Here is a 25,726-nt window from a genome sequence, read left to right on the forward strand (position 1 = left end):
ATTGGCAGTGCTTTTCTCAAAACTCCTGTTATAATGTGCATATCTTCAGGATAAATACCTCTCTCTCTCTTAGGGTCAGCCCCTGTACCACATGTTGCCATTATTTTCATCCTTCAATAGCCTTTCTTGTTTTATTTGGTGTATTTCCAGTGAGATATAATGTAAGCAATTAGGCATTTTCCCTCACAGAATGACAGAAACATATCTTGCATAATGAGTAAGATGTTTTGTGGTTAAAAATAGTGCTTATCGGTCATTTTATTTCATTATATAGCAGAAGCTGAAGATTTACTGCGTACTGCTTGGTGGTACTACATGAAATTCATGGGCTGTGGAAGCAACCTGAACTCTTAATCTTTGGCAGCATTTAAAAAAGTGATGCCTAGTGGACCATCAGCAGTAGAACTAGATTATGCTGAGCTCATTTATGAGCCTTAATGGAGAGAAGGATATTCTTAGGGTTGAGCTTTGCATCCCACTACTGTGTGCTGTAGCCCCAAGGGGTGTAGAAGAGGATATGTTCTCCTGCCATGCCTGGGATCTCTTAAATGTGAATTGCTCCTTGAGGACTTCAGTGTTGATGGCTGTGCCTGCAGATGGCTACAAGTCACAGTTGGTGCTTCACTGGAGTGGGAATGGTATGGATGCTAAATGGCGATAGATGCATCCATCACCTTTGTCCAGCCAGCTCCTGTAGGGCATTACCCTGCCAGCCTGCTTGTGGCTTCATACCAGCAGTGCAATTGTGGCTGGTAAGTGAAAGCAGGAGGCCACAGTAGGGGGAGAAATCAAAAGGTTCTGTATCTTGCATTGTGAGGCACGTTTATCCCAGAAAAATTGCATTTGTGAGTCAAGTTTATCCCAGAAGGGCCTGAATGGGTAAAGCATATATCCTTAGGCACATTGCTCAGGATAAAAGTTCTCATGCTCTGACTGCCTCTGCTGTATGAGTACCATGTGCCCATCAGTCACCTTCACTGACTCGAGGTTGTTGCATTACAGGGCATTATTTGTTGCAGAAAGTACTGCTGGTCTTGGCATCTCTATGGATGGTCAGATGTTTGTCTTGCTTTATGTACAACTGTTTTTCACTGCCTTATTTCAGAGGGAAAAACAAACCTGGCAATCCTGTTTTGTTGTTAATACTGTGAGCATATGGCCCTCTGCAGCCCATATTCTAGATTCTGTCTCTGGGAAAAGCCAGTCCTTCCCTCCCTCCCCTCTGGTTGGGGTGAAAAGCCAGCAGCTACCTCTGGCTGATGCCAAACCTCTCTGCTTTCGTACACACTAGCAAGGCAGGCTGTTTCAGAGGAACACTGGAAATTGGAAAAATGTGGGGATTTCACCACTTCCAGGTTTAATTTTCTGGGAAGGGATTTTTTCCCCCACAGCCAAGATGGTTTATATTGAACATTTTAGGCTGTCATGTCACTACAGGGTGGTACTTTGCTAGCAGCAGGGTGCTCAAGATTGCCTGTCCTGTCATCTACATCGTAATGTTTGGCTGTTGTGTATCAGAGAAGTGTTTATTCCAGCATATGTTGCAAAGTACCATTTTGTGCTGCCATTATTTAGTTTTGTTTCATAAGAAGTGAATGGAATGGTAAAGGCACACCTGCAGTACAGCTTCCACAGTATATTATCACAGCTAAGGCATTAAGGAACTGCCACTTCAAGCAGGCAAATGAGTACAGACGTGAAAGAAAATGCAGTGCTTAGCTCTTTTATTTTGACCAGTGTAATGTAATTACTTACACTAATCTTCCATTATATTTCCTTGACTAGCAGAGACAGAGACCTAATTGTGTCTCTAGCTGTTGCTACTGCAAAGTACCTTTTAAATCATATTAACAACCGTACTTGATCTTCCTACTGGTTTTGACGTGTAGATCACAACATACTGTTAAATTACTCAGCAAGAGTGACTGGCTCACGGTGTATCCAAACCACAGCATAGCAATGTATCTAGTGTGAGTGATTTGATGAAAGTAGAAGAGACACTGACCCCTTTTCTCTGGGAAATCACTTGACCTTCCTTTTTCAAAGCATTATGAGTTCTGTGCAACATTCTACTCTAGCTGATACTTCAATACCAAGATGCCAGAAATAGTCAGAAATTAATTATTCTACTTCTGGCTATTCAAGAAACTATGCTTCCTTTTCTTTGGCGTGGATCTAGCAGTAGTGATGAACACATCCTGCATAACCAGGCTGGGTTATTGTAACTCACTGAAGCTGAAGATAAAAGCTCCACAGAACCTTCAGCTACTGCAGAGCGCAGCAGCCTACCTCATTAGTAGGTGCAGCACTGCGAGCACACAGCACCAGTGCTGTGCATCATCAGCTGGCATCCCATTTACTTCAGCAGCCAGCTGTGGGCTCATTCAGCACATAAGGCCACCAAAGGACTGGTATGGATGCTGTTTGACTACACATTGACACATTGCTAGCTTCGTGCCTCTGGTACAGTGCTGCCCATCATGTGCAGAATTAAAACTTCCTCGAACTTTACATGGCCAGTTTTGGCCAAAGACCTTTTCCAGAATCTAAGAGGCAGCTACAAAGAAAAAGTCTCTTCTCAATTTATAGCCTTTACGTTCTTTTGAAGGAATCCTTCCTCCTACAGAGGCATTTAAAATTTTGTATGTCTGAAAGGAAGGATAGTAAAACTTGGGAGCAGAGTCTACCCTGGAGAAGTCTGTGAACTTCCAGTTATGATGTTGCCATTCTAGTGATGTAGCAAAAGATGTCACAGAAATGCCTTAACTAGTGTTTTACTAATAAATACACCATAGTGTGCCATGGGTAGTTCTCAGTCTTGCTGTCAGGATAGGCATCAAGAAGACATTTAGCTCCTCTATGTAGCCTGGTTCCTACAAGAGCAGGAGACTGCTCCCCACAGTCCAAAGGGAGCTGTTGCCCATGCAAAGATTTGAGAAGGCTTGGGAGGCCATGGCAGAGGATCAGGGAAAGGCAGCAGGAAGACAGCTCTAGGAAATGGCAGATGGATGATGTGCTGACAGAGGGACTTCTGAAGAAAATGCATTGTTTGACTCCTGCTGCGTGCAGGAAAATGGAAGTGTTGTCATTCAGCTCTGTTACGCAGCCCTGTCTTGTCAGTCACAGAAATACAAGACTGGAGGGTAGAGAAGCTGTGAGGGTGACTTCTCCAGGCCCTTGGATGGGAGCATCGAGCTCTACTAGCCCCTCCTCAGCTGGGATGGGAAGCCATGCTACAGGGGAAAAGAGGCTTATCTCGTCCCCTCTGTCTTGTGGACCACCGTGGTTCTTACACTGCTTCTGCTAGAAGGGATCTCTAAAGGTAGCCTAGTTCCATTAGGATATAGAATTATTTAGGGCTACTTTATCTCTTTATCTCTTACAGATTTTTTTTTCCTTAAAAATCTACAGTGTAGCAGATTGCATGCAGTAGTCTATTTCTCTGCTTTGTGGTCCTTTTAGTTAGTAGCTCTGCCCTCTTATTAATTAGAATTACAAGATTATTATTTTTTTCTTTAATTTTCCTTTTTTTTTAAATTGCAATTAAAACCAGTGATTTTTTTGTCTATGGAGAAAACCAGCAGTGTCGTCATTTATGAAAACATTTTTCTCTCAGAAAGCTCTTATCTTTTTCTAAGACAAGGGCACCCACCCTTTTAATCTCTCCTTCCTCATCACACCTTCAGGAACTCTCTTTATATGTTGCTTTCTTCTAGATTCTCTCTGGTTTCTCCACACTTCCTGCAAGTGCAATGCCCCCAGACAATAAATGTGGCCTCCTTAGTGCTGAGCAGAGCACAGTAATTGCTTCCTGTCTTCTGCTAAACTATCACAGAATGAGAATTGTCCCTCCCCTGCCCCAAACAGCCTCACAGTATTGGTACTTAAGCAAGTCATAATTCATTGTGGGTTGCAGATCCCAAGGATTTTTGGGGGGGTTTGGGTTTTGGGGTGTTCTTTTGTTTTGTAGTTATACCCCACTGTGCATCTCTTGTATTTTGTACCAAACCTGAAAGTGTGTGCATCTAAGGATGTCTGATTTCACTGTGAACTTTTTGTTCTAATGAAAGCAGTCCTGTGAATTTTGGTGTATTGTTAAGGTCAGAAAAGGATATCAATAAGTTTTTATCAGGTATAGTGGTCTTAATGTGATGAATAACACAGTCATTACAGCATCTGGCTTTAAAATTGGTGAGAAGAAGGATTGATCCTAATGTTTTATGCCATGGTACATGTTAGGAGAATAGAAACAAATGAGGATCAGCTGTTGTTTTCCATATGAAGCCAAACTGTGGCAATGAGTCAGAAAACCTCAGAGAGTCCAAGCAAATTGTGTGGGTTTCCTGCTGAAATAAGTGGCATGCCCTGCAACATATGACATGTCTTCCTCTGACCTAGGACACCTTGCTTTTAGCAGCATTCGTCTCTGCAATTTATACAGGCATTCATATTTCACTTTCTCCATTTAATCCTAATAACCAGCTTTTAGAAGAACATGACAGCATAACATATGGGTGGTAAAACTGCTCATAAACCATAATAACATGGCCAAAAAAGATTAGATAGATAGATGCACTATGCTTATTGTGACATTCTCTGATTAAGAGCTATAGCTGCTTATTACAGCCATTAGCTTGGTGACTTGGAAGCAGACTGAAGCCATTATTTGAAAAACAGGTTGTAAGTCCAAATTCTAAACAACTGTGTACTTACTACATGTGAGAGATATAATTATGTTTGCAATTCTGTTCTTCAGTGTGCAGATGGTAATTTTGTTCATTTATGGTTTGCACACTGATAATGTCTTCTGTAGAACCAGCCTTGGCAGGATTAAGTGTGTGTTAACAGTAAGTAGGCAGTCTGTAATACATGGTTATAATTTTGTTGATAGGGTGCTGGTGGGATGAAAACCAACCAGAAACATAAGTCTGAATAATTTCTTACTGTAGACAGGCTTCCTCTGTGTGTGTACGTATGTTTTTGCACCTTATTATTTATTTTTATTGTGTGAAGAATTTTTTCTTTTTTTCCTTCTGATTTGGAAACTTTTATGTTAGCTTCATTTTCAGTGTAGGCAGTATCTGCAAGTTTGTACCTTTAAGAATAAAATTCAATTTCTACTCAAAGTAATTTGAATTTTCCTATTAGTTTTTAGGGGTTAATGTATTTAGTATACACTTACAAATGTAAGTGTATGAGAGAGATATAAAGAAGAAACCATCCGTTAGAGGTACCCTTTTTCTTTCATATTTCTCAGGAGTTATTCAACAGATGTTTGAGAACAATTAACAGAATATTTTCAACAGCTACTCCACTTTTCCAGATTGAAAAGGGAACAGATAAATATGCAGAACAAATGTGTAAAATGCTTTTATGATCTTGAGGTTAGGTGTTAGATAGTCATGGTACAGTACAGCTATTTCTCAGTTCATTGTTCAGGTTCTCCACTTTTAGAATTGTGTGGCACTCTCACTTCAATTTAATTAAATAGGTGTAAAAGGGGAAAAAAGTAGTTACACAGCAAGCCCAAGAGGCATAATAAACGTCTTCTCTTGTTCCTTGTTGTTTAGCCAGTACAAAGAGTGTTGCAATGTGTTAAGGAAAAAGGGGAGAGTACAGCATATTGCATCTAAAAATATATGTACATTAAATATATTACATATTATATAAATTAGGTACAAGTATACTTAAAAAATAGACTGCATATTACAATTATCTATGCATGTTTATATGTTAAAAATTCTGTATAATATGCATCAATTTTATGTCAAAAAAAAGAGTGCCATAGAATGTATTGACTTAGAATGGCCCAAATGGTATAAATTCTCAGAATAAATGATAAAGCTCAGTCTGGGCTTTGATACTATGCTTTAGCAACTCAAACAAAATTTTGCCAGAGCCACGTAAAGCAAATATGATTAAAAGGAGATCTCATTTAGCATCACAAAAATCCTGACTAGCTTATGTTCTTTTACTGTCCTCTACATTGCTAAGTCTGTGAAAGCAGCCTCATGGGTAAATGAGAGTGTTTCATCTCAGTTTTCCATGGTCATGGGAGGAGATAATCAGTCGTGGAGCCCTTTGTATCCTGTTAGGACCAACCCTAAAGGATCTTCCCTTTTACCTGTAACTTGTGGGCTGAAGCCTGATGTGAACAGACCTTCCTCCATGTGGAGCTGTGAGTGGCACTTCAGGAAAATGCACTCTGGTAATTGCATTGCACACAGATGTGTTTAGTAATGTGTGTGCAGTGTTCCCTGCTGTCTTTCCACTCTCACTCTTCTCTCTGAAGACTGTCAGCCTGCCAGGGCGAGGATTTCATCTGTTCTGTGGAGAACCTAGTGCAGTTGTTGGCAATGTAAATGTAAATGTAAAAGGAATATTAAAGATCACTTATATTAACATGAGTAAATGTATTCCGGACATAACCAAAACTAATTCTTTCTAAGACTGAAATGTTTACTGTGATTTTAAAGGAATATTTGTTTATGGGACATTAAGCCCTTTGGCTCCTCCATTCCAGATGTGTTAATAAGTCCTTTATTAGGTATTATTAGCACGAAATTATTCCATTCTTCATAGGTGTGACCATTCCACTTAGAATATGTTAGGGAGCTTTCAGACAGATGTGAGTAATTCAGGAGCTTGGAGACATGAGTGGAGATTGCTGTGGCAGTCATGAATTCTCTCATGAGGCAGTGCCATTTAAACATCTAGAAGATAATTTGGACTCCTATTTTTCAATTTTTTTTAATAAGCCAGCATAGAGTCAACTATCTGTGAATCAAAAAAACCTCATAAATAAATCTGAAATATCATTAAAAATCAACTTTTTTTTTAAGAAAATGAATAGGTTTATTTAAATTTTATAACTGAGAAAATATTACTCTTTAAATACAGTGTAGTTAAACATTTGAGTATGATCAAAAGCACACAACATGCATTTCTTTTCTTGTCTGTAAATAAACTTGCCTTTCCTTGCCCCTTGTTGATCTATTTATTGATGCAACACTGTTGATACTTCCTTAAATTGTTACAGCTTTGGGCAAATGCTCCTAATAGAGTGTTCTTTCACCAAACAGCAAGCAGTCTGTTGTGTGTTTAGTGCCCAGAGAGTTACACCATTGAAAATATATCCTTAAATATGTATTGCAAGTTTCCCAAATAATTTCTTCTTTTTCTGTCCTGGAGTCTCCTGGAAGTGAAGACACCTACTTGCCTGTCATGAATGCCACCCTGCAAAGTAGCATCTTTGGAAGGCATAAGCCACGATCCTCCTATTTCATCCCTATGCATTTTTGCTCCTCTGAGTCACCCATCTTCCCAATTTAAAATCCTAAGTAATGCTTTCTTGCTGCACTTTTACTCATCCCTCACTGTTGCTCCTTTTTGCAAGAGTAAAGTCTTTTTTTCAGACTAAGTGTTCAACCATCTGACTTGCTGGGACTTGGATTGTAGAGAAGGATGTGGCCTCAAAAAATCCAAACAGGATGGTATAACCTGTTATCAGACTGTCAGAAGAGATATGGCTAATTTTGAATCAGTCAGCAGAACTGGCTTTGACCATCTCTGAGGCCTTAAAATGTTTCTTGAGAAATACTGATGATTATTAAAAGAAAAGATAAAATGTTTCTTGAGAAATACTGATGATTATTAAAAGAAAAGATAAATTTCATGAGGCACTGGATGTTCATGCAGAGAAAAAAATAAATCATGTAAGTCTGGAGATTTCCATAGCATGTTTATGTAATCATTAGCAACCACCTCTTGTACAGTAGGTTGCTTTGTTGCAACATAAGTGAAATGTTGGAAAGAATCTCTCCGACACTTCCTTACTTTTTAGTCACCAGCTAATAAGTGTCACTTTTTGGCCTGGTTTACCTGTGAATGAAGTTTTGAATACTCTTGGAAAATAATCTGAATTGTGTGTTAGCAACCAGATACAATAGATAATCTTATGTAAATAACAAATTAAGTTAACAGACCACTATGTTGAATGTAATACTTAGGAATGCAAGTTCTGTCTTTGCCACAAATGCTTTCTAATAAATAGGGCTTTGCAAGCAGAGTCATAGGAAAGAGTGCTGCAAGGCACCTCAAAAGGTCATCCAGTGCAGCCCCACTGTCATAAGGATCAGCTTTCCTTAGTCATGCCCTGAAGGTCATCATGTTCCAGTTTGTTTGAAAAATTTGCTCCTTGTTGTGTTCTACAGTTTGTTGCCCTCATGATGAGTATGGGAGTTGAAATTCTGGTTTTTTCGTACAACAGTGAGAATCCACTCTGTAGCTATGGCAGAAAGGTACAGGAAGAGGAACAGTCACTTGAATGCATCAGACCAGGCTTGAAGTTACTGGAGAAGGGAGGGGAATGATTTGCTGCATCTTGTGACAGGAGAATACTTCTTCCCCCATTTCCCAAAGCTGGGCTGAGCTGTTGTCTGATGCTTGCTTATAATTTCATGTACAATAACCAACATCTCACACTCTGCCTGCAGCATACCTCCAAGCTTTGGTATGCTCAGCTGGCACGTTGCTTTTCTCCTCACTGACAGAAAGGTAGATACTTTCTGCCAAAGCCCCACTGTCACTGGAGGTGGTGAAGCCATGGAGGGTGAGTAGCAAGGCTGGTGTCTCTGGGAGAAGTTTCGTCTGCTCAAGTGCATCTGGTATGAGGTTGTCTGGAATAGTGATGTAATATGGTCAGTAGGTGGATGGGGAATGAGGAAGTAAATAAATCTATGCAGCAGACATTGGCAAATGGGACATAACCTGTATTATCTCGGTTGTTAAGGTTGATGGGGAGTTGTTGTATGGTGGGGAGGAGGGCAGAGCACTGACCACTGTGTTGCATGTCTGATGTTCTTCAGGCTTTGTGGCTCTGCCTTGAAGAGGTAGCAACCCTCCTGCTTCCTAATGCTCGTTATCCATAAGTGCTCATAGCTAAACTTAAGGAGTTGTCCTCTCTGATGCTTAGATAAACTCGTTCAGCAGTTGTAGTTGCATGTGGATGGTGCAAGACTGTGGTGCCTTCAGGGCACACTGCTATCCATCTTGCAGTACCTTGGGAGAGCACCTGGTCTCCCCTGTGACCTTCTTGGTGCTGATTGTTCCTCGTTACAAAGCTCAGCTGGATTTGTGCCATGAGAAAAGACAGAAGTTAATTCATTATCTCAGCCAATGTGCTCCTGGGTGTAAGGATGGACAGAGTGTGCGTGACCAGCGGAGATACCGAGAATGGCGAGACTGTGGAAAGCACTGTTATTTAGAGCTGTCCTATTCCTCTTTGAGTCAGACTCCTCAAGGCAAATGCAGTGAATTGCTTCAGTCAGCTGTGCCCTGTACCACAGGCTGATTTCTGTTTGAGTGCGTGATGTATGAGTAACTAACCGCCATGTTCCGTGGAGATCTTGTGCATTCCTGTGGAAAAGGCTGGAATCTGCAGCATCCCGCTGAAGGGACGGATAACTGTCTTCCTCTTGATATGAGTTATGTCACCTCAGCATTGAGAGGGAGCATTGTTCTTGCTCACCAGCTCCAAGGCTTTGTACACTACCAGGTGCTCCAAGTAGCCTCACAGTGTGTTCCTGGTCTCTGTCTCTCAGGTGGGCACTGCACACCTCATGGAAAAACTAATACTTTGGAAGGAAACAGAATGAAAATAAATGTATAGTAATTTAATCAGAGTTGAACTGCTTAGTTATTCACTTTCCCCTTTTATTGGGTTTTTGAACAGTTTATTTTTCCTGAAAATAGAATTTTTCATGGGTAATTTCTAGCTTTTTTTTCCTACTGAGTTTTTTTTTTCTCTTAATTCTGCCTTCTCAGATATTTCCTGATATCCTTTCAGCTTGGTGGTCGCTGAACACTTGGTTGTGAATTAGTATGTATTAAAAAATTATATGGACACACTGTCTTTGGTATGTAAGAGGTCTTTATCCCTTGCAGAATTGACCTGTGATAGTTAACACATTTCTTACAAAGACTCCAGGGAAGAACAATCCATCAGCTTGTAAAATAGATAAATGAATTCACTTGACAAAGATCAAGCAAAAAGTCTTTGGGAGAGGGGATGTGAAGCAAGGTTTCTTATAAGCCTGGTTTGGTAATGTGTGTCCTAGACCAGCCACTGTCTCTGATAAGGGCAGTCAGAAGCACTCAAAGGCATGTTTAATTTTGGCAATTGCAAAGGTCATTTCTTCAAAGCTGGTATTGTCCGCATCGATTATTTTTTCTTATATTTCTGTCCATCATTTGATTTTGATCACAATTCTTTCTTTTTAGGGTTATGTTGCTTGGGGGCAGGGTAATTTCATTATATGAAATGCTAGTGCTTCATCCAAAGAAAGGCTAAATTCTGGTATTAAGGTCTGTAGTGGCTTTCATAACAAAAGTAGTATTAAGTCCTCAGTTGCTGTAGATCACAGGGGAGCTTCAGAATCGCATTTGAATTAGGTTTCATCCTCATCCCAGACCTTTGCTGCATTCTACCTTTGCAACAAGCTGTCATTGCAAAATATTTATTTGTTTTTCAGTACAAATGTGATGGGCTTGTAGCTGTCCAGACCTGCCAGCCCAGGAAGTGCACACTTGGTAGGTTTTGCAGTGCTTGTGCTTGGCTCAGTGAATCCAAGGTAAATCGGAGGAGTCCTGAGGTTTCAGTGCATTGTTACACACTGGCTGCAGGAGATCATGGTGGAGGCACAGTAAAAATAAAAAGGCCCCAGCAAGGGTTAATGTACTGGAACGACTGAAGTGATCGCTGTTGATAAATACTTTATGTAATTTGTATAATACTTTCTTCTGTTAATGAACTGAAGCTGTGGTGGGGCGCAGCTGCTTGGGGGCAGGGAGCACTGAGGGGGGATTTGAGGCTGTTTGACAGCACATTCAGCCTCTAATAATCTACTAGGCCATTTTTAATTCACAATAGTTTTTTCACAATATTTGATGTAGTCCTTTTTTTGTGTGTATTGAAATTGCCCCTAAGGTTTTAATTCCCACCCCAATGGAACAGAAAGTGGATAAACAAGAAAAAGAATGGAGATATATGAAATTATGATCTTAAACTTAACAAGCTTGTTTGTTTTTTCAAGCTGCTGAATAAATCCTCTGTGGTTTGTGCTGCAGAGGTCAATGTTCTGCAGTAGGAAATGACTGGTTACATGTCAGTATTCTTTAAGAGTTCATCTCAATTACTGGATTTGTCAAACATGACAAGCCTGAATGACTGTGTGGTGAAAATAGCACACAGTTTGACTATTAAAGTAATTGGAGCATTGACATTTAACCAAACTGCAAGAGAATTGCAGTAATAAGTCTGAGAAGCACTACCACAAGCAAAGCAGAGACTAATATTTTTATAAAATCTCCAGTGAAACTGATGCTTTTTTGTATATTTTTTTGTAATTTCAGTATATTTTTAATTTAAATCAAAAAATTAAAAGGAAAAAGTGATTCCTTTTTGCTACTTTTTTTGGAATAAGTACTAAGATTTGTATAATTGGAAATTCCATTAATTTGATGCACACCCTGGTGCAATTTTAATATTGTTATGAATAATTCATGTGTGAATTTTCAATGCCCTCATAAAGTATATACACTATAAAGTTAAAAATCTGTTTATGTATATACTTATGTGTATGTGGAGATCATCATGTGATGATCATCACAGAATTAGTGATGCACCTATAAATGTGTCTATTACTTGATGTCCACTTGCTACTCTGACTTGCTAAAGAGCTATTTTTGGGCTTTCAAGCCTGAGATGTGGGTATTAAAACTCATTGCTCAGCGCTTTTCTAAAATCATTTAAAAGTCATTTATTTGTATCCATCTGCAGTGAGATTTTCATTTTTTTAAGATATTTTTCTGATGGTATATTCTACATACAACAACTTTTCTGAGACATATAAGGGCTTTGGAGAACAATACAACTATCAATCACCGTGGATAATTTGGATTTATACTTGTGGATCAGACTAGATTTTACAGTCACCAAAATTGTGTTTCAGACAATGGCTTAAACCACAGCCTCTTCCAATGTCTGGAGAAGGGCCAGAAGTAATGATGATTTATGGCAGTAGTCTGAGGGGGCTCATCCTCAGGTGAGTTACCTGCATTTTGGCACATTAATTTTACCTTATCTGAGCTTGAAAACTTGTTCTCTCCCAATTGTGGGAGCAAGTCTTCATGTGGAAACTGGGACTCACCTGTTCCTCGTGAAGTAAATCAGACAAAATAATCCCAAAAAGACAGGGTCAGGAGCATTGTGCAATCAACAATATGTCTGAAGTACCTCTATTACATTAAGTTATATTTCTTGTGGAGTACAGAGTATGATTTGCCACTTCTGTAGCCACATCTTAATTACTGTGCCATCACAGGAGCAGAGAGCAGTACTTACTAATTTGATCTGTTACTTGCCTTGACTTGCTTAAGTCACATCTCCAAACATTATGCTTGATGTTGAACATTATACTTAAATATCTCCCTTGAGTAAAAGTAAGTATATCCTTAAATTCTTTTTATTTCAGTGAGATCCATACATATACGTGAGTTTTTAGCTCAGTAGTGTAAATCAAAATATAAATTTAACTGGTTTACTGAATTTGGGGCTTCAGTGATCCAAAGCAATACTTAGTCACCACCTAAGTACAGATTTTGGGCAGTCTTTGTAAGGATAGACTTTCCTGTATTTCCCTATGGAAAAAATAAAGGAGAATTCAAGGAAATCCAGCAGATGCTTGGGTATTTGTTTGCTGACCTTAGTGTGAAAATAAACTATGTGTTAGGACCAGAGCAATATCTTGGGAAAAACAAAAGGTGCAGGTGAGAGTCATAGTTTTGGTTTGTTTGTTTTCCCCCTGAATTACATCCTGGGAGTCTGTATGGGCTCAGGGTTGGGGAGAGGAGACCTATAGGCCACTTCAACTTTTGAAGTACATTCTATAAAACCAGTTATCTTCTCCTCTGTCACTGATGTAAACCCATTCAGTATCCTGACATTGCTCCTGATTTGCCCCTAGTGTATTAGAGATGACATACACTTTCCCACAGAACAAGCTCCTGTTTCAGAGCTGAAGTTGCACTATCCTTACTTAATGTAATTCTATTTATTTGGAGCATCATGGCATATTGCAGTTGTCCATCTCCTAGTGTTCTGGCTGGCTTCACCTGTGAATTAGCTTTGAAGATCCAAACTCAGACTAAAGTGTTCCTCACAAAAGCAGCTGAAGTGAAATGATGTAAATAATTCTAAAGGAATAGCAAGCCGTCCCCTTTTCTGGAGCTTGAGGGTCTAAAAGCGGAAACCTCGGATTCATGCATGCAAGAAGAAACTTCCTTATTAAGCATTAAACAGTTTAGACAGTTTTAGCTGCAAAAGTTAATGTAGAGCCCCAAATCAGATATTCGGAATGTCGGGTAGGGAGGAATGATTTTTTGTGTACCATACAGTGGAAATAGGAGAAATATCCATCCAGTTACAGGTAAAAAGCATCATGATTCTGAGTGAACAGTAAAATAGGAATATACTTTGGAACAGTTTTTTTTTTCAAAGCTTCTGGATTAGAAGGAATCAAGCAAAAACTGGGAGCAACGTTACCTTTCCACCCTTGGGCAGAGGGATGAAGGCAGCATGTGCTCTGACATTAGGAGGGCAGCACAGCCTGTGTTAGCCATCCAGCCTGTTAACTGTGTCTTGAATTTTCAGATGATAGAAACGATGCAGAAATGCCAGATACCAAACAGAGTAAAGCAGCATCCAGCAAAAGGCTGCTGCCAGAGATCTTCGAAGCAGCAGGAGGACCTTGTAGGAATTTTACCTAACATGTAGGCTGAATACAGTGAAATAATTTGTTGTTCTTGGTGGTAAGAAAGGAAGTGCTAGGGAGACTTTGCAGATGACTTCCAGGGAGTCACTGTCAGTAGAGACATTTGGACAGGTACCAGTTGCATTGGGACTATTGAGACAATCTGCATAAATACCAAGTGGAAGAGCACTCATTCCAAAATACCGAGTTTTCCTCTTGATTACCGTTCCTGCAAGAAGACAATAGTCTGTGAGGCCTAAAAATAGTAGCTTTAAAATGCAAGAGTACAGTTACAAAATACACACAAAGTACTTTCAATCAGATTTCATTTTGATAAGTCTGCAAATTTGCCCAAGATCCAAAGCTGTCCAGGTAACTGCTCTTCTGAGCAGAACTGTCTGTCCAAGAAGTTTCATCTGCTTGGTGAAATTGAGTTATAAAAAGTTTAATTCCAGAGATTTGTCAGTGATTTGGCCAACAAAAGAAAGCAAATCCCAATATACTTTAGCAAATCCTATTGTGAGTGACTTATATGGAGCAGATGGGGAACTAGGCTGGGTTTTGCTCTGTGGACTCTGATTGAAGAGCTCAATCGATTCAGGCTGAGGCAGCTTAAGAAGCTACTGCCGTCTGCTTTGCCCTGCCTCAGTTGGAATTCCTTATCCTTGAGGTAAAAATAGCAAAAAGTAGTATGCCTGGTCCCCAGCCACTGAAGCTCCCAGCTTGAGGGCAGGGTAATTCACCTTCAGGTTTTATTTGGTATTGAGGCAGCCGTGAGCAGAGGCGGTGGGGAACTTGGAGTCACTAACTCATCAGATTTAACTTCGGCAATGGAGCAGTATGGGAATAGGATGAGAGGACCAGCGGCCTCTTCAGTCACCGCTGTTAAATCCAGTAGGATTTGCTTTGCAGAGTGCTTGCAGTCCCAATTGTAGAAGTTGCAGTGTATCATTCCTTTCCTGTAGCGTGGTTGAGCAGTGCTTTGCTATCTTCAGGGAGTGAAGGAGCCCCTTACTAGCTGGTAATGGTAGTCATCTTCTAATTGAGCTCCTTTAATGAGTTTGCTCAGAAAACCTTGATGGTTAGTTAAGAAGTAAATATTAAACACAAGTAATAAATAAGTAAGAACAAATATGGAGCATACTCATCTACCTACATTGTTTTAGTGTTTTCTAAGAGGTAATATCTTAGTTTTGCTCCTGTAACTGATTCAGGGCAGAAGTAAATACTCTGAAGTGACAAGTGGCTAACAATGCAGTCAGTAAAGCATCATCACTGTAAACTTTGTAAAGCAGTTGCATAATTCAAAGATGCTTCTGGAGTAATTTTCAAGAAACCGTCAAACTCATTGAATGCGGTAAGCATAAAGGTGTGGTTTTGTTCTGTGATTCTTCCCCCTTTTTTAGCAAATTTTAAACTAGAGATTAGATTACTGTTTTTGTTGGGTTGGGAGATTATCTTTCAGATGTCCATAGGACCATGTGGATGGATCTAAAGTTTTGAATTTACACTAGAAGGTATTTTGTGATGCATCATATTATTTTTACAGGAAAAAAAAAAGATCTGTAGGTCTATGAATCTTTATTCATGCTTATACAAAAGTAAAGGTCTTAAAAGCTTTAAAAATAAACCATCTCTGCTTGCAAGGTTAATATAGGCTTGATGTGGAAAGGCACTTTGGCATTAGTAGTACTTAAGCATATGCTTAACTTTGAGTCTAGAAGCATTCAAGTACCTTTCTGAAATGGAGAGATAACCTGGGGCTCTGTTCAGCATGACTTGGAAGCTTTCTCAAGGAGTCAAGGGTTTGATTGGCCTTGCTTCTTCCCTGTGAGAGGACAGACCTGAGTCTCCTTTCCTAAGAAGGATTTTTACTGTAGCACTCAGGGAGAAACAGGGAAGTAGGAAAGGACGTTTCCTAACATAGCCTAATACGCTGCTGCCATGAGACAGCATAATTTAATCATTGTGGTTTTTCACTAAAATGATGTGAAAATGCTTTAGTTTTATAATATGGAAACTTTGAGACTTATGCTGAGTTCTGCTTTTTTATTTGGTGCCCCTTTGAACACAGCACTTAGGTCTGTGAGCTCATCAGCTTCACTCATAGCCAAAGACAGCATTCACTCATATAAAACCCTACAAAGTCAGAGCTCTGTTTCATATTCTGACTTGTTATTAGCTTCTTCTTAATAGCAGAACTCACAGCTTTCTTTGTTGTTATTTTTTGTTAAGGGAAAGAATAAAAGTTGCTTTCATTTTTAGATAAATTTGGTTATTTAATCTGAGTGTGACACTCAGGCTTCAAAGAATCCTGTGCAGTACATTTTTAATCTGTTGTTTTTAATGAATTCTAGTCACTAGGAAATACTGTTATCTAGGTCAGATTTTTTGAATATTATTTTACTGGCTGTGCATCCTGCTGTGCTTTCTCTAAAATGAGCTCCCCAATGAGGTCTTGTTGTTTTACTTTCTCACAGCTTCGTGGAGTAACTTTCCTAACTATAAATGTAGGTTGTGCTGTGTTTTTCAATCCAGATGTATTCTTGACTCAACCAACATCCACCCACCTAAGACTCAGTCTTAAACTTTCTTGGGGGACAAGGGAAAAGGATGTAAAGTACCTCCAAATTTTTTCATTGATATTTTTGATCCTTGCTACCTGGAAGGAATGGAAAAGAGATGATCAACCCAAAATTTATTACTGAATTTCAAAGGTGTTGATATAACTGCTTCTCAGCTGATAACAGCAAAATGGCCTTATCCATAAGGCAGAGTGAGACATCCTTTGATGTGATGGAGAGGCTCTGAGGTTTCTGAACATTTATCTTTCTGGACCTTTATTGTGACATCTCTAACTTTACCCTAACTTTCCTCTTAGTGTGTCTCCCCAAGAGACTTCTCAGTTCCCTGAAAAGAAAAGCATCAGGTCTGCTAGACCTGCCTCCGGTAGGGGACACTGAGCAGTGGTCACCTTAGGTCACCTAGATCAGTGACAGAATCAAATTGTGCCGGATTTCCTTCAGCTGACTATCCTACCCTTTTCTGACATCATGTTTTCTTCTATATGGTGTATGGATTGGGCACATACCTCTGTGTCCATTAATAAAATATCACTACTCAGCTGCATGGTTTTTTCGTTTGATTGACATCCTTCATCACTCCTGATGGAATGATTACTTTCATAAAGATATTTCCAGATAGATATCCTAACAAAGTAGTTAATCTCTCAGGATTATTTTCTTCGCCAAAGAAGTGTTGCAACTTATAATTGTTACAATTTTCTATGTGGTGTATGAATTTCTGACAGTGATGTCAGATCAGCTTATAGGTAGCTGAAAGGAAACGCCAGTTTTGTGATCTAAATGGGTAAGAAGAGAAAAACAGAGAAATAGTGTGGAGTTTATATCAGAATGAGGATGCTGAAACTGAAGAGATTAGAAGAAACCTGGATGACAGTCTGCTGAAAACACTTCTGAGGCAGCTCACCCCGTGTTGCCTGTTCTGGAGCTCAGGTGTTGGGGATTCTGGACTTTCCATCTCCCTGAGGTTTAAGGCAAACCTCAGCAGTCTGAAAACAGGGACTATAACAAGGCACTCGAGGAGCAGTTGCTCTGAAAAGCTCGAGCTTAGAGAAAGTCTGGGTAGAGTCACTGGTGCCAAACCTAAATAAAACTGACTGATCCCGAGGAGTTCTGAGCTCTGGGAATGCTAGCTGGGATTAAAAAGCTTACTTTTAATCAATAAATAATTAATTAAATACAATACTGCAGCTTTACTAGAAGTTTGCAGCTAGCATTGATGTACAGCCAAAAAACAAAGGAGATGTGGACTTCAGCCAACAAGAAATCCAGCCATTTCAACTGACCTGACCTGGTGTAATTTCATTTTCAAGTAACACAAGAAGGACTTCAAAAGGCCCTTGAATAGATGGTGGATAATTGACTCTCAGCAATGAATGCTGAATATGGAGGTGCCTGTGCTGGTTATTATTAGATGTATTGTCAGCCTTTGACACCACTGATCACAAGACTGGTTGACTCGTGTGCTGTATGATCTACTTCATACCTCAGTTAAGCATTCAGGCAGGTGGTTCACATAACAGCTATACCTCTCCCAAGTCTCATTTAAACCCTAGTTTGAAAGTTCAAGAGGGACTTAAAGCTGGCTTCCTTTCTGCAAAAAGGGAGATTACCGAGGTGAATTTTGCTGTCTGAAGGAGCCACTGGATGTGGGTTTGTATTTCAGTAGGCACCTGTCTCTGATTAGATCTAGCACTCATTACTGAAAAGGTAGTGCGTTGGGACACATCTATGGAAATTGAGGCTTTTTATAGTAGCAGTTTGAAGGTAAAGCTGTCTTTTCAATCCTTTGCCAGGTCCATAAACATCCAATTCTGCTTTTGTAATGTAAATTAAGTGTCTTTAAAGACCAGCTGTGGTGCTGGATTTGTTTTTATTTGTATATATTGTATTTGTGCTGAAGACATATCCTTAGAAAGTACTTGTACCTTTTTATTAAAGGTTACAGTTCTTCTGAAGCATATTTATTTGGACATCTCTGACCAGTGACATTTCGAGATCAAGACCTTTGAGGTTCAGTGTGCAGAACAAAATGTTACAATTCTTTTGTTTCTGCCTTCAGATTCATTCATTGAGATGGCTGAAACTGTGCCCTGTGAATCCACAGAGATCTGTATCTTGCCCTCCTTAAAGCTGCTGGGCAGCGATGGGAGAGGGCAGCAGGGTGGCATTTAGTGAAATATGTCTTTTTATCCACAGTGTTGCTTGTCTTCTCCTGTGTAAGCTTGGTGATGCCTCTAACAGCTGTGCTAGTCCTCATAATTGGTCTAGTTTCCTGCAGGAAAACATGGGTTCTTCTTTACTTTTCTGCTCCTGTATCCATGTAATCATGCAATGGGAACAGTCTATCTGTCACTGCTGGTTAAGCCATAGGAGTGGGATTCTTGAGGACAATAACTGCGCAAAGTCATCCAAAGAAGTTTTAGGGAATTTGAGAAGTGTGTCAAACCCAACAGCAGGTCAGGGTCCCTGTTCACACTGGGCTGTCGGCACACTCCATCCGAGTTGGCAGGGAGGGCATCTCCTTCAGGTGCAGCAGCCTGGGCTCTTCGAGGTGTGCCAGTGGGAGCTGATAGGAATCCAGGCTTTCTGCGAGTTCCCAAAACCTATTGCCCTTTTTTGGAGGTGGTGGAAACACCCAGATCTACGAAATGTCTAAGTTCAAAATCTTCTCAAAGCTCGAGATAAAGCAGCTTGTGCCTTTCAAAAGGTGCAAACAATAAAACTAACGAATCAAGATGATTCATCCTCAGAGCCACTCCCTGAGGAAGAGACTGGAAAAGAAAGCAAGACAAAAGACATTAGCACACAATGTTCAAGCGAAAATGCTCAGTCCTGCTGCTGAGTTCTTTAATACGTTCTAAAGCAGCAGTAGGGACATAACATTTTGCTTAGCAGTTAACCTCTTTAAATGAGGAAAGCATCCAGTTAAGATGTATATCTTATTCGAGCATTGTGATGGCAGGCTGATGCTCACACACAGAGGCTGACTAACAGTAGCCTAAAGGTAAATGGCTTTACATGTGTAAGAACGCCAGAGACAATCTTAAATTTAATACATCTTAATTGACAGTGTTGGATTACTCTTTTATTTTACTAATTGACTCTGTAACACCTAAGATCTACATTGTAACGAATGAATCTTATTCTGCCTTCCTTTTTTTTCAATAAAGGTGCATTTTTAGGCAATTAATTTGCCTACTATTTCCATTACCGTTGATGTGGCTGCCATTTATTGTCATGGCAAAGTTCCTGTTGTTTTCCACAAGAGGAGTCTTAGGGATTTAATCAATGTTTTTGAGACCTAACTTTTGCAAGAAAGTGTGGATTCAGAGGAACTTTAAAAATTTATTTCTTTTCTTTTAAAATAAGACTCTATTTTTAAAACTTGCCTACAGCAAGTGTATTTGACTATTTTTAGTATTGTAAATTGGAGCCTAATCTGCCTTTCCCTTCCCTATGCAGTAATACCAATAAGATAATTTAATTTACTCTAGACTTTTATTAGTCCCAGTGAAAACAACATCTAGTGAAATCAAGGTAGTAAAGGCTTTGTGTATGTTATTTGCATATGTATTTTCAGGGGAAATAACAGAAAAACAATTCTGTTGGCTTTGTTTGACTAAATCTCTGTACAAAAACAACTAACAGATTAACAATGCATAATGTGCTCTGTGTGTGTGAACTTCTGAAGAGTCCTTTTGATGCATGACATTTTCAAAGAGGGTAACACCTTCAGCAGGTCACATCATATCACTGTATGTGGTTATTGAAAAAATTTTAAAGGTATTAATCACACATTTCATTGAAAAAAGTTTCATCCAAATGCTCAGTTTCAAAAGACAAATTCTTCTTTTTAAGTCTGGTTCAGAAAGTTCTATATTGTTTGGAGTACAACTGGATGTATTTTTATGTTGATGTATTATTTTGGAGAGCTGTGACTCATTGCAAATTGGTCTGGGGTGCTCTGCTTCCTTTGTGTTCTTTTCACCGTGCCTTGTTAACTTGCTCCTCATGCACTCCAGAGATTCTCTTCATGTAGTGGCCTGGTTTTTGTCTTTTTCTTAATATTGTACAATCTCCTACCACTTACACATGGTCAAAAATTGCATCATCAATTTTATTCTTGTTATAACATTACCCTAGAATCTTCCAAGCAGATTATCATATGTTATCAATATAGCAGCTGCTTTCGAAATAAAGCAATGTCCCTGGGGCTTCTCTTGCCAAGCAGTTTCCTAATAATGTGTTCTCCACAGCATCTTTTCTCTCTCTTTGTCTAGCAGTGGACAACCCTTCTGAAGAGTGCTTTTTCCCAGACCTACAGGTCCAGTCCCCTGCTAATTTGTTTAGCAACACAATCAGTGCTGCTGTTCCTAGCAAGATGAATTTCACTGCTGCGTGGATACAAAAATACAAGCCACAGATGCCTAGGTCTATTGGAAAGTGAAGACTTAATTCAATAGAAAACACCAACTTCCCTTACTTTGGCTGAATATTTAAAATACCCGTATAAAAAAAAAAAAGTCATCTAATTGAAACAGTTTCCCACTGTTTTTGTGCTAAAGCTTGCCAATTTCCCAGCTGTCTGCTATTCAGTACAAAGACAGGTATCATCCTCTGTTGTGCTTTTTTGACCCAGATTCTTCATTCACTTACGTCAGTGTTTGCAGTAAACAGGAATTTGCAATAACCAAGTGCTGAATCCTGTTGTCTTGTGACTGAACTCTTCAATCTTTGAATAACTACCCAGCAGCAAAATAAAAATGATGCAGAGGAATAAAGCCTGAAATAATAAAAATACAAGTGAGGATCATTCCGAAAAATGGATGTGCAATGTTTGTAGGAAGCTGCACTGAAAGATTTGCATGTGTTGCAATTTACAATCACATCTACTTTGCATAGTCCACAGTCACTTCTCTATCCCATTCCCATCGTAGCCAGTGCACCTGAGCCTATGTGGAAAAAAAACAGAGACATCTGAAGATTTTTTCTTCCCAGCCCCCTCCTCTCTGCATTTCTGTGACACTGTTGTCAACCTAACTGGGTTATGTGTAACTTCGTAAGGCATATCGGAGTGTCATTGCCATTCTGGAGCTGGATTTGTGCAACTTGGCAAAAGTAAAACAAATTCTGCTTTTTCAAAGTTGTAATAGCAGTAATAAAAGGAAATCAACTCAGAGGCCTCTAACTAATGCAGAGTAAGCTCATACATCTCCCTGGGAGGCAAAGCTGCGATTAGCATGTTTGAATGCCTTACTACAAGTGATACTTTGTGGAAATGCAGCACTTTTTGTGGGAATGAAAAGTGCAGTTGCGAAGAAGGCTGTTAATTAACAGAAGAGTTAGTGTAGTGTTTGCTGTGATTTCATCCTAGCTTAACAGAGCAGAACCAAACTGAAGAGCCAAAAAATCAGGCAAGCAAGAGCCTTGTTGTTGTTTTTTTACATCCTGAGAAGTTGACTTTGTACATTATTTTAGTTCCCTGTACATTAGGGTTGGGGGCAGAAAATACTGGCACTGATTTTAATTCAAGCTTCCATATGTTATTAAATGGGTACCTCTATTTTTCTGATATTATTTCTAGTTGTTACAAAGCTTGGAAATGAACAAAGCAGGTTTACATTGTTGAAATCTTATTCCATGGTTTAGTCTGATTTTTGCAGAAGAAATAAGAAGGAAAGACAGTCTCCATAGGGTAAAGGCAATACATTAAGGCCTCAGTGTTCTCTCTTGTACTGCACTAATCCCACTGCCTAAGCAAACTCGTGTGCAAATGCTCACCTGACATCATCTCTCTGGCACATTTGGAATTGTGCTTCAGGTTAAAGTGAGTGGACACTACTTTGCCACTGACCCAGTGAAGATTGTTGTGGTCTGCATGTTCTTAAGGTTTTACAGAATTGCCGTGAACAAATTAGGTGCATTCTGACATCTGATACAGAACATCACTAAAAACATACACTCTGTGAAAATTAGTATTAGCAATGCCAGAAGATCACATCTAATTTTATTAGAAAAGTCCTCCAGATGGGCGGTCAATTCCAATTTTTTTAATGGATACCCTATTTTCTTACATGTAAAAAGCAATATTACCACATCCTGTTGTCAGATGAGAGTAACTGATGGATGAAATTTGCTTTCAGTGTTAAACTGTATGATAATGCAGGATGACAAAATAAAGAGAATTATAGATCAGTGGCCGATGAAAAGTGCTCCATCCAAATAGTCATTGATACCATGACATGACAAAAAGACTCTCTGTGTATGTCCTGCTTTATGAAATTATTTGCATTGCTTGCTATTCCTGAGCTACTGAGCAACTTTGGTGCCTCACATCATATGTGCTCATGTTCCAGTAAAGAACAATACAATAATACCTTCAAATCCCGGCAGTCTTAAAGCAGACTTTGCACAGCTTCTTCTTTGGGAAGGAGATTGAGGAATTCTTCCTGCCTCTCCAGCCTCAAGTTCCCATCTCTGCGCAGCAGTACCTGGACAAGGGCAGTGATAGCTGGTTTTCTTTGATGCTAGAGTTAGTGAAGATGGTGGTTCACTGTGGTCAAAGAACAGATAATACTGTTCCCAGGTTTTGAGTGTCTTAGTAAAAACCCATTCAACAGTAAGAAATGTTTAGGGGCCTCAGCTCCTAGAGTGACTTCACATATTCACGTCTCTGTTTCATTTATTCTTAAGTGAAATATGCTCTGTAAATTAATTTTCCTTAGCTGAAGGCCTATTTATAAGTGGGTACTTAAACCTTCATGACTGCAAATGAAGACACCCTGTGCTGTTGAAATGCCCAGGGTTGTCCCAGGTCTGGTCTGAGGCCAGAGAGCTCTTTTGACTGCTCATGCACACTGAGCCGCACAGCATGGCAGCAGCACCCTGTGATGGCTTCCAGGGCTTGAAGTAGGTCTTCTCTGCCTCCAGCTTTATCACTCTTGACACAAATCTGCCCTGAGAGGATGGTTTCTCTGAGGCAGCCTTGCCTTGTGCTATGGAGGACACCATGCTATGTCCAAAATGCAAAGTAAAAGGCTGCTGGGGCAGCATGAGCAGGTCTGGGATGTGGCTTGCAGCACGTGAGTTGGCTATGAAGAGTCACAGCTGCACAAAGTGTAAACCATCACCCACTGGCCATGGCTGGTACCACTTGGCATCTGAAACATGAAGAAATAGTATACAAAAAGCAGGCTTCCCAGACCCGTAAAGAGATGACAGTTGTATTGCAGTTGTATATTAATTGTGCAGCACTAAACATTAGCAAGAAAAGATTGTTTCATTACTAATATTGGTGACAAATCAAGTGGTGTCTTTGTGACCACTGTGAACAGGACTGCAGTTGTAAGCCCAAAAAATGCAAGCTACAAAGCTTTCTTGTTTCCTGTGATCAAGTTATATTCTCACATCAATGTGCATAGCAACAAATTCAGAAAACAAAGAGTCTTTGTTCAAAATAAGTGATTATACAGTCCTTTTTAATTTAGCATAGAGTGACCCTTTATACTGAGAGGCTCAAACACGTCTGTGAATTTTTTGAGTGCCTAAAATTCTCAGCATATTAAAATTGCACTTATTAGAAATGGAAGCAGTGAGCATAGCAGTTGCAAGGCTTGCAAGGAAGAAGAGGGCAGAACCAAAGGTAGTGCTGCTTTTTCTTGGCTTAGGTTTTTTGCGTGCAGCTCTGACTCATTTTAAAAAATCTTAGTGTGTGATGTTATGTGATGTTACTTGTAAAGCAGAACAAAAGTAGATGTCATATTGATTAGAACAATGAAGCTTAATTAAGTAAATGCTAGGGCATAGCCTCCTTACTGAGGAGGCTTAAACGGCAAGTTTTTGCTCAGAAAAAGAGTCAAACCAACCCAGACTGTGTTTATGAATGAAGGTTGGTTGAACACTGGGAATTAATATCTATGCTGTAAGTGCTGCCACACTCTAGACTGGTAACAATATAGACTGAAGTTGTGTTTAGCTTATTTCCAAATGAAGGAGTTCTTGTGTGTCCCCTAGTAGTGGTGCAGGGTTGTGATGCCTGTAGATTTTACTTTGCTGGTGGTGGGAGGTGATCATGAAGTTCTGTGAGGCCACAGGGGTTCAGTCTCTTTTCTTTATGCATCTTTTTTGCTTGAAAAGATACTTCTCAAGACAGAGACTCTCTTTTATATCTGTTTCCATTGAGGCACTAACCTCACTGTCAGTGCTTAACAGTGAGTATGTAGCATTTCACTGAAAACCAACATGAAAAGAACTTTAAAGTGGCAGAAACAAGCTCTTGGAAGTTAGGAAAAGCCAGATGTGTGGTTTCTTCTGTGCCTCTGATTTGGCCTTATTATTCATACGTATTGTGTTTACTGTCCCAAATTACATCATTGCAGCCGTTTTTCCAGAGCACCAGCATTCCCTTAGAGCATGAGATGAGCAGTGTTCAGGACATGAATCAATTTGGTGTAATGAATGAGGATGTTGTCAAAGAAGTTAATCTAGGAATTGAAAATAGTGTGATGAAGAGCAAGGATGGCTTCAGGAAAGGAAATTACAGTCTTGTGTGTAAATCAGATTAACTGGAGGCAGGAGACTTCTCTGCTGGCACTGCCCCAGGGTGGCAGGGAGAAGGACAACACTGGGATTAGGAGCTGCTCTGAGCAGTGTGGGAAGGGAGAAGTGCAGCCAGGCTTATCTGTCCGTCTTGGCTGCTGGCCATGGGCAAGCCAGGTTGCTCTGGTCCCCAAGGTTCCCAACGCAGTGTGCACAGCTGTGACAGCAGCACGTGGGGAGCAGGGGGCAGCTGAGAGGCAGGCTGAGCTTTGGATGTTTTGTTGTCCCAAGTGTGGAGGGTGCAGGCCAGTGGTGGATAATGATCACTCTGGTTTGTTATGCAGGGAGAGGAGATGTCTCTCCAGGTTTGACGATGTAGAAAAATTTGTGTTGGTTCAAAGGTAGTGTTGGCAAGAGGCCACCAGGCTACCACGCCTGCAGAAGGCAGCACAGGAGATTTTGGAGCTGAGAGCCAGGAACAAGTGTCAATGCAGGTTTTGTTTGAGTGGGCAGGATGTGGGTCATGATGCTGGATTAGGGGGCTGCTGAGGACAGCAGGTCCTCTGGGAAATTTTAGGAGCATGCAATCCATAGCTGCTTAGATCTTTGTGGTTTTGTGGTCACTGGCATGCGCTCTCCAACTGGCCAGAAGCAACAGTCCTTTCCTGATCTAGCGACACTTAGTGAGGAGCTGCAGATATTTTGCAGAGCCTTATTTGCATTGGGAAAGGCACTGCATATTATTAACGTATAATATAGGGAATTTTATTGTTTGATGGAGAATAAAAATAG

General features: G+C 40.0%; 1 protein-coding gene across 13 annotated transcripts in view; it reads left to right on the plus strand.

Annotated features, from left to right (window-relative positions):
• Positions 1 to 25,726, plus strand: part of LOC146441716 (poly(rC)-binding protein 3-like) — a 491,829-nt gene that overhangs the window by 383,257 nt on the left and 82,846 nt on the right. The window contains exon 1 of one of the 13 annotated variants that reach the window (XM_085052274.1): positions 12,012 to 12,104. The exons of the other annotated variants lie outside the window; for them this stretch is intronic. The gene's annotated coding sequence lies outside the window, so the exon portion shown is untranslated. Of the gene's footprint in view, positions 1 to 12,011; positions 12,105 to 25,726 lie in introns of those variants that run through there. 13 annotated transcript variants of the gene reach the window in all.

The sequence above is a fragment of the Lichenostomus cassidix genome, chromosome 2, assembly GCF_008360975.1.
Source record: "Lichenostomus cassidix isolate B80296 chromosome 2, HeHo_3.0, whole genome shotgun sequence".
In the NCBI taxonomy this organism is placed as follows: domain Eukaryota; kingdom Metazoa; phylum Chordata; class Aves; order Passeriformes; family Meliphagidae; genus Lichenostomus; species Lichenostomus cassidix.